Raw genomic sequence first — 11,080 nt, forward strand, 5'->3', positions numbered from 1 at the left:
TATGCTCTGCATGTAGAGAGCTTTGACCAGGGGAAGGTGCTACAGGAGAGCAAACTCCAGTGATGGGTTTAGCTGAGCTATTTGGCTCCAGCCCAGCCTTCCTAGTATTCAGCCAGGCTTTTCCAGTATTTGCAACTTCCCTGGCTGTTTTTCCCTCTCCCACCACCCCAGATGCTGGATCCTTCGTGCCACACCACCACCAAGCCAGGAAGACCCTGGGGCATCAGCTAATGAGGCACTGGGAGGGGTTTGTGCCTTTTGCTGCAGGGTGAGGAGAACAGATCTATTTCTGCTCATTTGAAGTGTTGAATGGCTTGCTCCTTTTCAAGTCAAAAACTTGATCCAGCCTTTTGGCCCATCTCTTTTTTTGCTGTGGAGCTGAATTGCCCGTTTCTTTATGTAGAGGACCTGGGTGTGAAGAGCCAAGCAAATCCAGGATTACAGTCAGCATCCCAACACAGTCTGTGGCACCGAGCTGTGCAGCCTGTCTCAGACATCAGGCTGGGAAGAGAAGACAAAAAAGTAAAGCCAAAAGCAAAAACCCCAACCTAAGGAACTAAACAAACCCTCTGGAAAAACTTCTACTGAGCGAAGGTGATCCGAACTGACATTGAGAATTGTTTGATTTACAATAACAGGGAGATAATATTTTCCTAAGCCTCCCTGTAATACAATGTGTGTCATTTTAAATTTCCCATTACACTGAGCAATCTAATAAATAAATGCCCCGGCTGCAATAAACATGAATCATTCAGTGCAGAGAAGCTCTCAGCAGCCTTGTAACACATATCTTCTTCCTAATGGTCTTTGGAAGTCACCGATTAATTTGACTTTCAGCTGCCTGGCTCTGAAGCAGAGGAGCCTGGCTACTGCCAGACAAGGGCCTGCAAGATGCTGGGTCAAACTGCAGAGATTTAGTGACAAATCAGATTTACAAATTAGGGATGTGCCGCTCTGGAAAGGATACAGCTCAAGCCTGGTGATTAGCAAGTATGTGGTGGAATAAAATTGGCTACCAGGGTGTTTCAGGGTTGTTTGCTCAAAGCTAGAAACCCCAGTTCAGTTTTTTTACGTGCTGCAGGAATGACAGCCACCCCCTGAGAAGAAGAAAGAAGTTCCTGTTATTTGCCCCCTAATTTCTGCTGTTAATCTTTCACTGGATTATGTGCACGTGAAGGTATTTTAGCTGCCTTCAGCCCTCTTGCCAGTATTTGTTAGAATTTGGGATGGAATTTAATATGAGTAATGTTAGGAGAAACAGGTCAGGGTTTCAGATTAACACCAATAACCATAATGAGAACAGATGCTTATATCCATCTGGAATGTAGATTTAATATGTTAAATTCATAGCTCAGCCCATGAAATGCAATCATCAGATGTTTACTGGTCCCAATTTAATGAGCGATTTTGGATTAAACAGGGGCCAAACAACAGGCCACCAATCTATATTAAATCTCTGCAAAATGAAAATTGCAAAGATTTACTTAGGGTCATTACACAAGAAAATTTAATCACAACCTCATCCATAATGTCACATCGTCATCAGACTGATAATTGAAATGCCATGTGAGGGATTATGAATAACCCTCTGTTTATGAAGATAGCTTTCTGATTATCTCTGTGTCCTGTGAGTAACATAAAATATGATTTGTATTAATGTACGTAGCCCTTGCCTAAAAGAAACCCACTGGGGACCTGAAGAAAAAGCCTGATTTTTTTTCACCTTCACGATTACTGACGTGAGATATTGTTGAGTGATGGTGTGGCCACGATTTTGGAGCTGCATGGAAAGGTGAAGCCTGGCCTACAGACCAGCACTGTGCTCCATGGCATCGCAGGGAGACACGGCTGGCAAGATCCCTGCAGCTGGGCGGGTGCCATAAAAGATTCAGAGCATGGTTTTAGTAAGCAAACATTGATTTGTCTAGAATCAATATTAATTTTGCAGAGTCTATGTTCTCTGGGGCAAGAAATGTATCTTCCAGTATTTACTAAACACTTAGGACGTTTGGGATGGTAATAAGAGCACACTTTTGATTTTGGCATGTTACAAAATATTAAACTCTTGGATATCTGACAATTAGTTAATCGTGCATTGTGCTAAATTATACAACGGCCTACAAATAGCCAAATTTCTGATGGCATTTGGTTTCAAAATTCCATCTAAATATTTATAGAATGTGTGCTGAGAGCCTCTCCATTCCAGCCCTGAAGGTGAATGTTCGCTTGAGATGCTCCAGAAACCACAGAAACAAGCAACAGGCTCTTCTGGTGAACAAGTGTATGTGCTGCTGACCTACCTGGGTTCCTACCACCCTTGGCTTCCAAATTTACACCTGCTTCCTCATTGAGTCTATATCTACATGATCCAGGCAGTCAGGAGATGATGCTCTGCTCTGCCACCGACCTCTCTGCTGGCCCTGGGCACGTCACCTCCTCCCTGGGACATGGCACCACAAAGCCAACATATCCAGGAACAGGAGATGACCCAAGACACTGTTAGAAGAACCAGTAAGTGCCCTGCAGAGAGGATGAGGTTTCTCATTTTCTGGCCCCTGAGATGAGATCTCAATTTGAGGAGATCTCAATTTGATCTCAACTAAACTAAGCCTCCCCCTGCCAAGCCCAGGGCAGGAATGAGGACGAATGGAGAACCTCACCTCCAAAAATGAAGCCTCCTCCTCCTCTAAGTTGCTCGAGCTCAGTCTGAACATGTCACACCCCTGGGGATCCAGCTCTGTTTGGGGTGAGATCAGAAAGCAAGTGGGGTTGTGTCTTTCCCCTGTGCTGTCAGGGCTGCTTTCTGTATGTCCTCATCGTCAGTGCAGCGACACCGATCCCATCCCACGTCTTTTAATTGCCCTGCGTATGAATTAATTAGCCCCTTTGTCAGAGAGCAATTAAGCGGCAAGCTCAGGAACAAGAAAAGCCACAGCAGGGTAGAAAGCTGAGCCTCCTGCCTGTCAGAGAGAAGGCAGCAGTCCCTGAGCCCAGCATCTCCCACCCGAGCGGAGGCATCCGGGCAGATCTGTGCCCCTGCAGCCCTGAGCAAAGGTTTAGATCAACTCCAACACTTATTTATCCACATTTTAAACCACTTTAGCCACATACATGCCCACACAGAGAGAGATGAAATTTCTAGTGACATTTAAATTTCTAACTCAACCCATCTTGAGCTTAACAGGCTCTGAAAAACTTTTGCATCTGCCTAGCTGTGCCAGCCTAGGAATGATATTCCTCTCCTAAAATCCTTTGTTTCCAAGCAAATCTGCTCTCCTCTTTGACTACAGCAGGCATTGGGTGATCACAAGTGGAAAGAGCCACATTTTTCACCAAATAGGAGGTAGAAGAAATCAGGTGAAGGTTACACCTGGGAAAAGGCTGGTCCTCAATATCGGACGTGTAATCCTGATGTCTGAGGCATTTTCCAGTGTCTGTGGCTGAGGATTCACAGGAAGAATGTTGCTGTGTATTAAAACATAGAGCTACTGTATAGATAGATACAACTGGAGAAAGCAGTGGAGCAGCTTGATGGACCCACAGAGGTCCACCAGTGCCACTGCCCGTGGGCATGGTTTCTACACCAGCTTGGTTCAGTTCAGAAGGTCCAGGGCAATGGGATAAAAGCACAAACAGAGGAAAGTTCTCACCCTGAGATTAATGCCAAGGTGCCAGGTCCTGGAACAGGGTGGTTGCTCTGCCCAGACCATTGGCTCAGGAGGGAGGGGGCAGAGCTGGAGTCCTTTCTGGCTGGCTAGCCCAGATCAATGATCAGACCCCGGCTTTCATTATTTACACAAGTAGCCCAGATAAAGCTATTAAAAACAAGACACCCAGAGAGAATGGGGAGCCATACGCTGTGCATAATTTACAGCAGAGCATGCACCAGCACTAATACAGAACCAATGCAGTTAAATGCAGATAAATAGCTAAGGCACATCCCTCCACGGACAGAGGTAAGAGAGGATGTTATTTCAGAAGTCCTTGTGATATCTCTGCCTGCCCAACCACTGGCAAACCAAGGACTAAATCCCACAGGGGTGGAATTTTGCCCAGGTTGTCACATATCCAACTAAGTCACAGGAGACAAGGTGCATGAAGTGGCTAATAATGGGGTGGGCTTCTTTTGTTCAGCAGACATAAATGATGATGCCCCAATACTTGGGCACACAGTTATTTCCATGTGGGGGTGTTGGCCAAGCACACAGATGGGGAACCCTGGAGGCAATGACACTCCTCTGGTAACTTTATTTTAGTGTATACTTCTTGAAGGAGATGGTCCAAAGCTATTGTCATGAGATGATGTGGTCTCCAAAATTACCAGAACACCATGGAAAAGTTCCTTGGGAAGATGACCTCACCCCTTAAAAAGAGATGTTTTCCACTAAAGCCACAAAACATTCCCTCAGCCTCAGTCCCAGGCTGTTTAGACCCTTATTGGCCAGTAGTATTTTCATGGGGATTGGTATAAAGAAATGGACTGGGTGCCTCCTCTGTGCTTATCATGCCACCCAAAATGCTGAAAGCTGAGCAGAAAATTTCTGCTGCCAAAGGTGCATGACCTTAATTCAGTCCTGAGCCAGGAGAGGGAAGAGGCTGAGGTGGTCAGGGTGGGTATCCACTGGAGGCAAGTTGGCTGTGACTTGACTTTTCATCTAGGAGCTATTTGGCCCTTGCTGTCCTTCTCAGTAGGCACGATTCCATCGATGACCACTGACAGAGGATGGCGGACTGGGTGACCTCCTCTGTGCCTTAAGGTCTGTGCTTACCATGCCACCCAAAACGTTGAAAGCTGAGCAGAAAATTTCTGCTGCCAAAGGTGCATGACCTTAATTCAGTCCTGAGCCAGGAGAGGGAAGAGGCTGAGGTGGTCAGGGTGGGTATCCACTGGAGGCAAGTTGGCTGTGACTTGACTTTTCATCTAGGAGCTATTTGGCCCTTGCTGTCCTTCTCAGTAGGCACGATTCCATCGATGACCACTGACAGAGGATGGCGTATCTGGTGGCACATTTAATGGCACCCTGAAATGCCCCTTCCCAGCCATCCTCTGCTGCTGCTCTGGAACCAGGTCCCTGCTCTCCTGAGGTGTGCACGGGACTCGTGTGAGCTCTGCACACCACCTCTCCTAGGCAAGGATGGGGCAGCTGTGCCTGCAAGTGGACAGCCACGGTCAATTCCTTGGGATCTGCACATTTAACAGGCTTATCCAGCCTTACATCTCCCCGGCACCTCCTCTCCTCTGGGCTGATCCATAAGAGTCCAAGAGCACCGTACCGCTGCTCCACTGACAGATGTCCCTGGGCGATATCTAAACTGTGAAGTTCTAATCCTGCAATTACCCACTAGAGAGGTCATTACCCATGGACCAACACAGCAAACCTGGGTGGAGATTGACGGCTTTGATTAGTCCCTTCCTCTGTTCCAAACCCAGGATGTCTTCCTGAGTTTCTCCAGACATACGGTGCTGGAGTGGATTCAGCTCTGCGGTGATGACAGGATGCTATCTGCTACTCTCTCATTGAACAGTTGGGCTGAGCGTTCCTTTCCTTATTACCCAGGGTAAAAAAACCCTAATGAGTCATTATTAATGGTTGCTGGCATGTGGACAAAGTTCAGAGGTGCTGGGTGAGGGCCAAGCACACCCATGGCCATGGCTGCACGGCCACGGCCACGCTCGTGCCTGGGGCTCCCTGCAGCCGTGGGAAACCTGAATGTAGATGCAAAGAGAGCTACAGGGACAGAGCTCCCCGGTGTGTAACAGGGCAGATACAGCAGAATGTAAAAGTCCTCATCTGAAGGTGACAGCAGCCACGAAATGGAGGTGTTAAAGAGAACTGACGCATCGGATAAACTCCAGCTGTCACCTCCACTCAGCTCCTCTTCTCTTTCCCCTGTCTGGCTCTCCTCTCTTGGCTAATATCCCTAATGATTAAGATGGAAAACATTTTTTTTCTTCTTTTGCTTTCAGCCTGAAAGGTTGATCTTTGTTTTTCTCCCTCTCCTTCTTTAAAGAGTCTTATTTCTCAAAGAGGAGGCAGCTGAAACCTAGGAAAATCAGCAGTTGGCTGCCTGAACTGGTTTTCTCTAGAAAGCTTCTCTAAGACACCTTTTAGATGCATTCTCCAGGTAAACACTGCTCCACACCCTATGCTTAGTACTTTTTCTTTCCTAACCCCTGTTTGAAAGATCAAATTTGAATCTTTTTTTCTTGCTGCAAAAGGTCTTATAGTACAGATCAGAGGATGCCAACCCAAGGTCACACTTGGGTTACATCATCTTGTCTGAAACAGATTGCCTTTGCTGGATGTTCTGGTTGAAAGTATGGTGAGGGGGATCTGCAAACTATTACAGTGGCCCCTGGTTCAAAAATGAATTAAACATAGTAGGATCTCTTTTCTTGAGTTGTTTCATAGGGTGGTTTTCTGATAGCTTAACCTTAGCCAGGGAAAAGATGAATCTGTCTGCACAGAAAAGCATCAGAGAGTTAAAGTCACTAAGTCAAGGCTAAATCTAGTGTTCCTCAATGGGTGATAAAGATTGCTGTGTGGCTCTTCTGAGCTGAGATGAAAAGATTTGTTTGAGATCCCTCTCAGGTACCAAATTTTTGCATGGCAGATATTAACAGCATTCCTGACCCAAGTAGCAGTGCCAGTCAGGAGCTCTCTCACCCAGCTCTCCAAGCAGGGTTTATGCCAACAAGTATTTAGGACCTTTTGGGACACTTCAGTTTGCTTCAGTTAAGCCCAGATGCACAAAGTGCATGTTTGTAGAAAAAAATCTTTAAATAGACAAAGATTCGTTGTGGTGAGAAACCAGCCAAAGAGATCTAAATGCATCTCCATCAACAGACATATCTCCATCAACACAGATATTCTGAGACACTGATCAGTCCATCACTATACCTCAGGATGTTGTTTTGTGCAGAGCAGTAAAAATATTTTAAATTAATTTCTACTCTTGTCTCAGGGGTGCTGTGGAAAATTACCCGATGGTGAAGAATGTCACTTATTAAAGTCTTATTCTGTCCAAGTAAAGTAGTGGATAAATTGATGTAAATAATCTACAGTAATTTGCTTTAAATAGCCCACCATCAGTTAGCAATCTCATAAAGAGAAGGAAGCAATGAGAAAATGTTGTAGGGCTGATCCCTTGATGATGTTTTTTTTCTAACAGTGGCTATTTTGAAAATATACTCTGCTTGCTTACATGAACAACACACACAGAAGAGTTAAAAGTGGCACATTATCTTTCCAATGACATATTTAGCCAGTTATTCAGGCTATAATGAAGCTGTGTAATGAAGTCAATGTCCTTGAAAGTTCTTCATCAATTTTTTTCTCATCTGTCAGCATATCCACTTGCCGACACAATATTAATTAAACACAACATTTCCTGGAGTGTTGAAGTGAAGTCCCATCACTGATAATGAACAGGTTTAGGAGAGTCACATCCCAACAAAATTACTTTTTAAACCAGCCTTATTAAGCAGAAAATTAGACCTAAATCACCCTACAACATCCTCATTAAAAGCCACTGATCCTTGGCTGCTTCTATGTTCTAACATCTTTAATTAGCAAACTGCTAGTCTATCTGCCATGATAAATGCTATTAATCTTACCTTTCATTTACTTTCCCTTAACCTATCGTTTGCCCACTTCAGGGAGACACACGCTTCACCACAATTCATTTTATTGCATCTAAGCTCCTTGTAAGGATGAAAAATGTGGCCATGGGTTAAGTGCAATGACTCTCCCTGCCCTCGCTCCATCACTGAACTTCAGGATTTGTAGAGATCTCAGCTGGCAGACTCTGTTTGAAGGGAAATTTGGGGTTATTTGCCAGTGGATGCATATGGAATAGTGTTGTCAAGCCTTGATAGCAAGCCACAGGGTGACTATGGATCGATGCCCTTTCTGCTGCCCTACTAAAACCAGGGAAGACTTACAGACGCCAACTAAAAAATCTTCTGGGTGTCAGTGAAGGCTCCACCAAGGGAAAATAAACCCTTTAAAAACACAACTGCATTTTAGAGTTGTAGCTACTAAATCTACAGCCTTCGAGTAGCCTTTACAAAGCATTACAGCTTCCCAGCTCCCTTAATATTTGTTCCCAAAAGCTCCAGAATCTCTCAGGACAAATAACAGACTGTTCTAAGCCACTCTCACATTACATTAACCAGAGGTAAGCAGCTAATCCAGTGCCACACTACCCACTTCAGAAATGCATGGATATTTGCTGTGTTCTCAGGTGCCAAATGCCATCTTGCATGTTTTGTTTTTTTCAGTTTTTAACTATGGAATCAGGACTTTTCACTAGGTTGATGCTGGCTGAGTTTTGCAGTGTGCCTGTGCATCATCTTCTTCCAGCAAACATCACCACGTCCAGCTCACGGCTCCTGGGCAACAGAGAAGTACAAATTTGACCTCACCCACCCGAAGATCTGGTGTGATAAATTCAGTTTGTTTGTTCAATAGATGTCTTCTGACCTGGATTGAATTACAGGTCCTGATTGCAGGTGCTGCCCACAACCTTCGACTTCAAGAGCTTAACTCAGAGGTTTATCAGCATAATTTACTCTATTTACCCCTATTAATTTATCTCTTTCCTTGTTATTATCCCATATTATTTAGTGACCACTCTTGCTTCCCACAGATATAAACACATGGCAGCTCTAATGAAAGCTGCTTTTAATTCCACTTTGCCTTGGGTTACTCTGACGGTGGGCTGCTTCTTATTTGGGGCCAGGTTATTCTAACTGCTGGGAAACTGCAGCCTTTCAAGCTCTTGTTTTAAGTCCTACCACAAGGCTGTAGGGCAAGGGTTTCTCTCACTCTCTTCATGTGTCTGAACACCAGGCATCTATTCTAAAGCTACCTGCACAGCTTCTGCAGTCAATGTCAAGAGATAAGCATCCCCAGAAGGCGACTTGTCCACCTATTCTACACTGGCATGAATTACCCTTGGGAAACCGTTATCTATTATTCCTCAGGATGGAGACAGCCCAGGCTTAATTAGTTGTCTGACTTTTAGATGTTGAGTTAGGTACAATAATCTGACTCCCTCCCAGTGCTGGGTGTTTTTTTGGTCTGGAGCAGATGAGTCACGATTCATATGCAAGAATGGTGTTGGTGAAGCTGTGCTTTTCTAATGAAACCCTTCTCTCACCCCCAATATGTTTCCATTATCTTTCCATCAGGAAATAATTTTCCCTCCTGCATGCCAAGACATATGACATGCTCATTTACCCGCACACGTGCGAAGCCAGATTAACTACTTCATAAATTAGTTACAAGATTTTCCCAGAGAAAATGAAGAGGAAAGACATGTAATTTCCACTTCTCGACTCCTGAATGAATGAAGATACTCTGTCTGCTCTGTCCATGACTAGACAGACAGTAGAAACTAAGATCATTGAGTTGCGATGACCGAGTTTATGTGAGCAGGGTCTCCAGTCTGTCCCAAGATATTCATATTTTTATCTCAAAATTAATGTCTATAGTGAGTTTCTTCATATTTGGGTTAAACTCCACGTCTTCTGCCTCCAAATTTGGGATATATTGATCCTGAATTTTAACAGCTGGACGAAACGAAACCTCAAACTTGAGGTAAAACCACATCTGAATGGAAATCAAGGTCAGAATAAACTTTTGGTCTAACTCAAATAGAGAGTTTGAGGACAGCGGTGAGGATAACGTGGTGGATGAACAGGCCAGCGTAGCAAACAGACAAAGTCACTGGAGAGTCATCACAAGATCTGTGATGAAAAAATATCAATCTTTGCCATGACTGGACTGGTTCCGGGGCATTCTTTTCTGAGCAGATACCCTCCACATCATTACCAGGCTGAGCCACCCTCTGCTGGCTAAATCCCAACAAACCCTCAACCTGCAGCCCCTTGGAGGAGTTTTTAGAAGTTTTTAGATTATATCAAATTATGGAGCATACTGGCCACACTCAGCTAATGAGCAGAGACACACCTTTTTGTCTAGGTTGAATAAAATACCTTCTGTGCCTTACCTGGCCACCTGGGTTATCTCCTTGTGACCAGAGCACTCTTCATGGCATTTCCTAGCAGAGTCTGTAATGCCACGGGGTAGGTGGAAATAGTTCTTTCATTTCAGAGAACCAAAACCAGCCATTAAAAGTGTCTTGAGAGGCAGAAATGTGTGTGTGTGTCACCAGCAGTGTTGGGTGTTATGCAGGAAATGATGGGAAGGGCCAGAGAATAGAAATGAAGTGCTGGAAGTTGTCTGTGCAAATAATGCTGATCACAAAAAGTGAATTTCATGAGGCTGGCACTTGCCTCATTTGAAAAGGAGAAGGCTCCCTAAGGTTAGGAGAGTGGCACTGGTGCAAAATTAGTGTAAGAAACAGATTAATTCCATGGAACGAAACCCAAAAGTCAGGTGTCAAAGTGGGAGAGGAATTAGGAATCAGAGATGTATAAGTATCATCACCTCAGGATGAGTGAGAGCAAAGCGAGTTCAAAACCAAAGGCCAGGCTAAAGGAGGAATGTGACTATATGAATAAAACCACCCCTGCTAGAAGCTCCTGTTTTCCTTGTAAAAAGAACAACAAAGAGTTGCTCAGCCAGCGACAGCAGCTCCTCCTCCCGCTGGTATCAGCCTTTCCTGGGGTTACCAGCCTCCTGCAGGACTCCAGGGCAGGAGCCTGTGGCTCAACCAGCAACACAGAGAAAGCAGCAAAGGACAGCCCTGAGGTGACACTTCACATCACAGCCACAACTGCTCTCCGAGGCAGAGCCAGGGTCTGGGCTGGAGCCTTGGCCACCTCCCCGAAGGAGCGAAGGGGGTTGAGACAGGAGCTCAGAGCTAGAAGGCTGCATTCTGCAGCGGGGGCATGGCTCTGGAGGGAGCATTTCATAAACTCTGGCCCAGACTCTCCCCTGTGACTCGACTGTGCTCAGTGCAAGGCAAGGCTTGGAGAACAAAGGTGGCTTGAAGCCACCTTTATGCTTCTCTGCTCTGGAGGCAGCTGGGGACTGGCTGGTCCCCAGGGCAGGTCCAAGTCGCCTTGGGCTATTGTAGTGGCAGGAGATTGCTAGAAACTAGCCAAGAT

Source organism: Merops nubicus, unplaced genomic scaffold, assembly GCF_000691845.1.
Source record: "Merops nubicus isolate BGI_N331 unplaced genomic scaffold, ASM69184v1 scaffold5713, whole genome shotgun sequence".
NCBI lineage: Eukaryota > Metazoa > Chordata > Aves > Coraciiformes > Meropidae > Merops > Merops nubicus.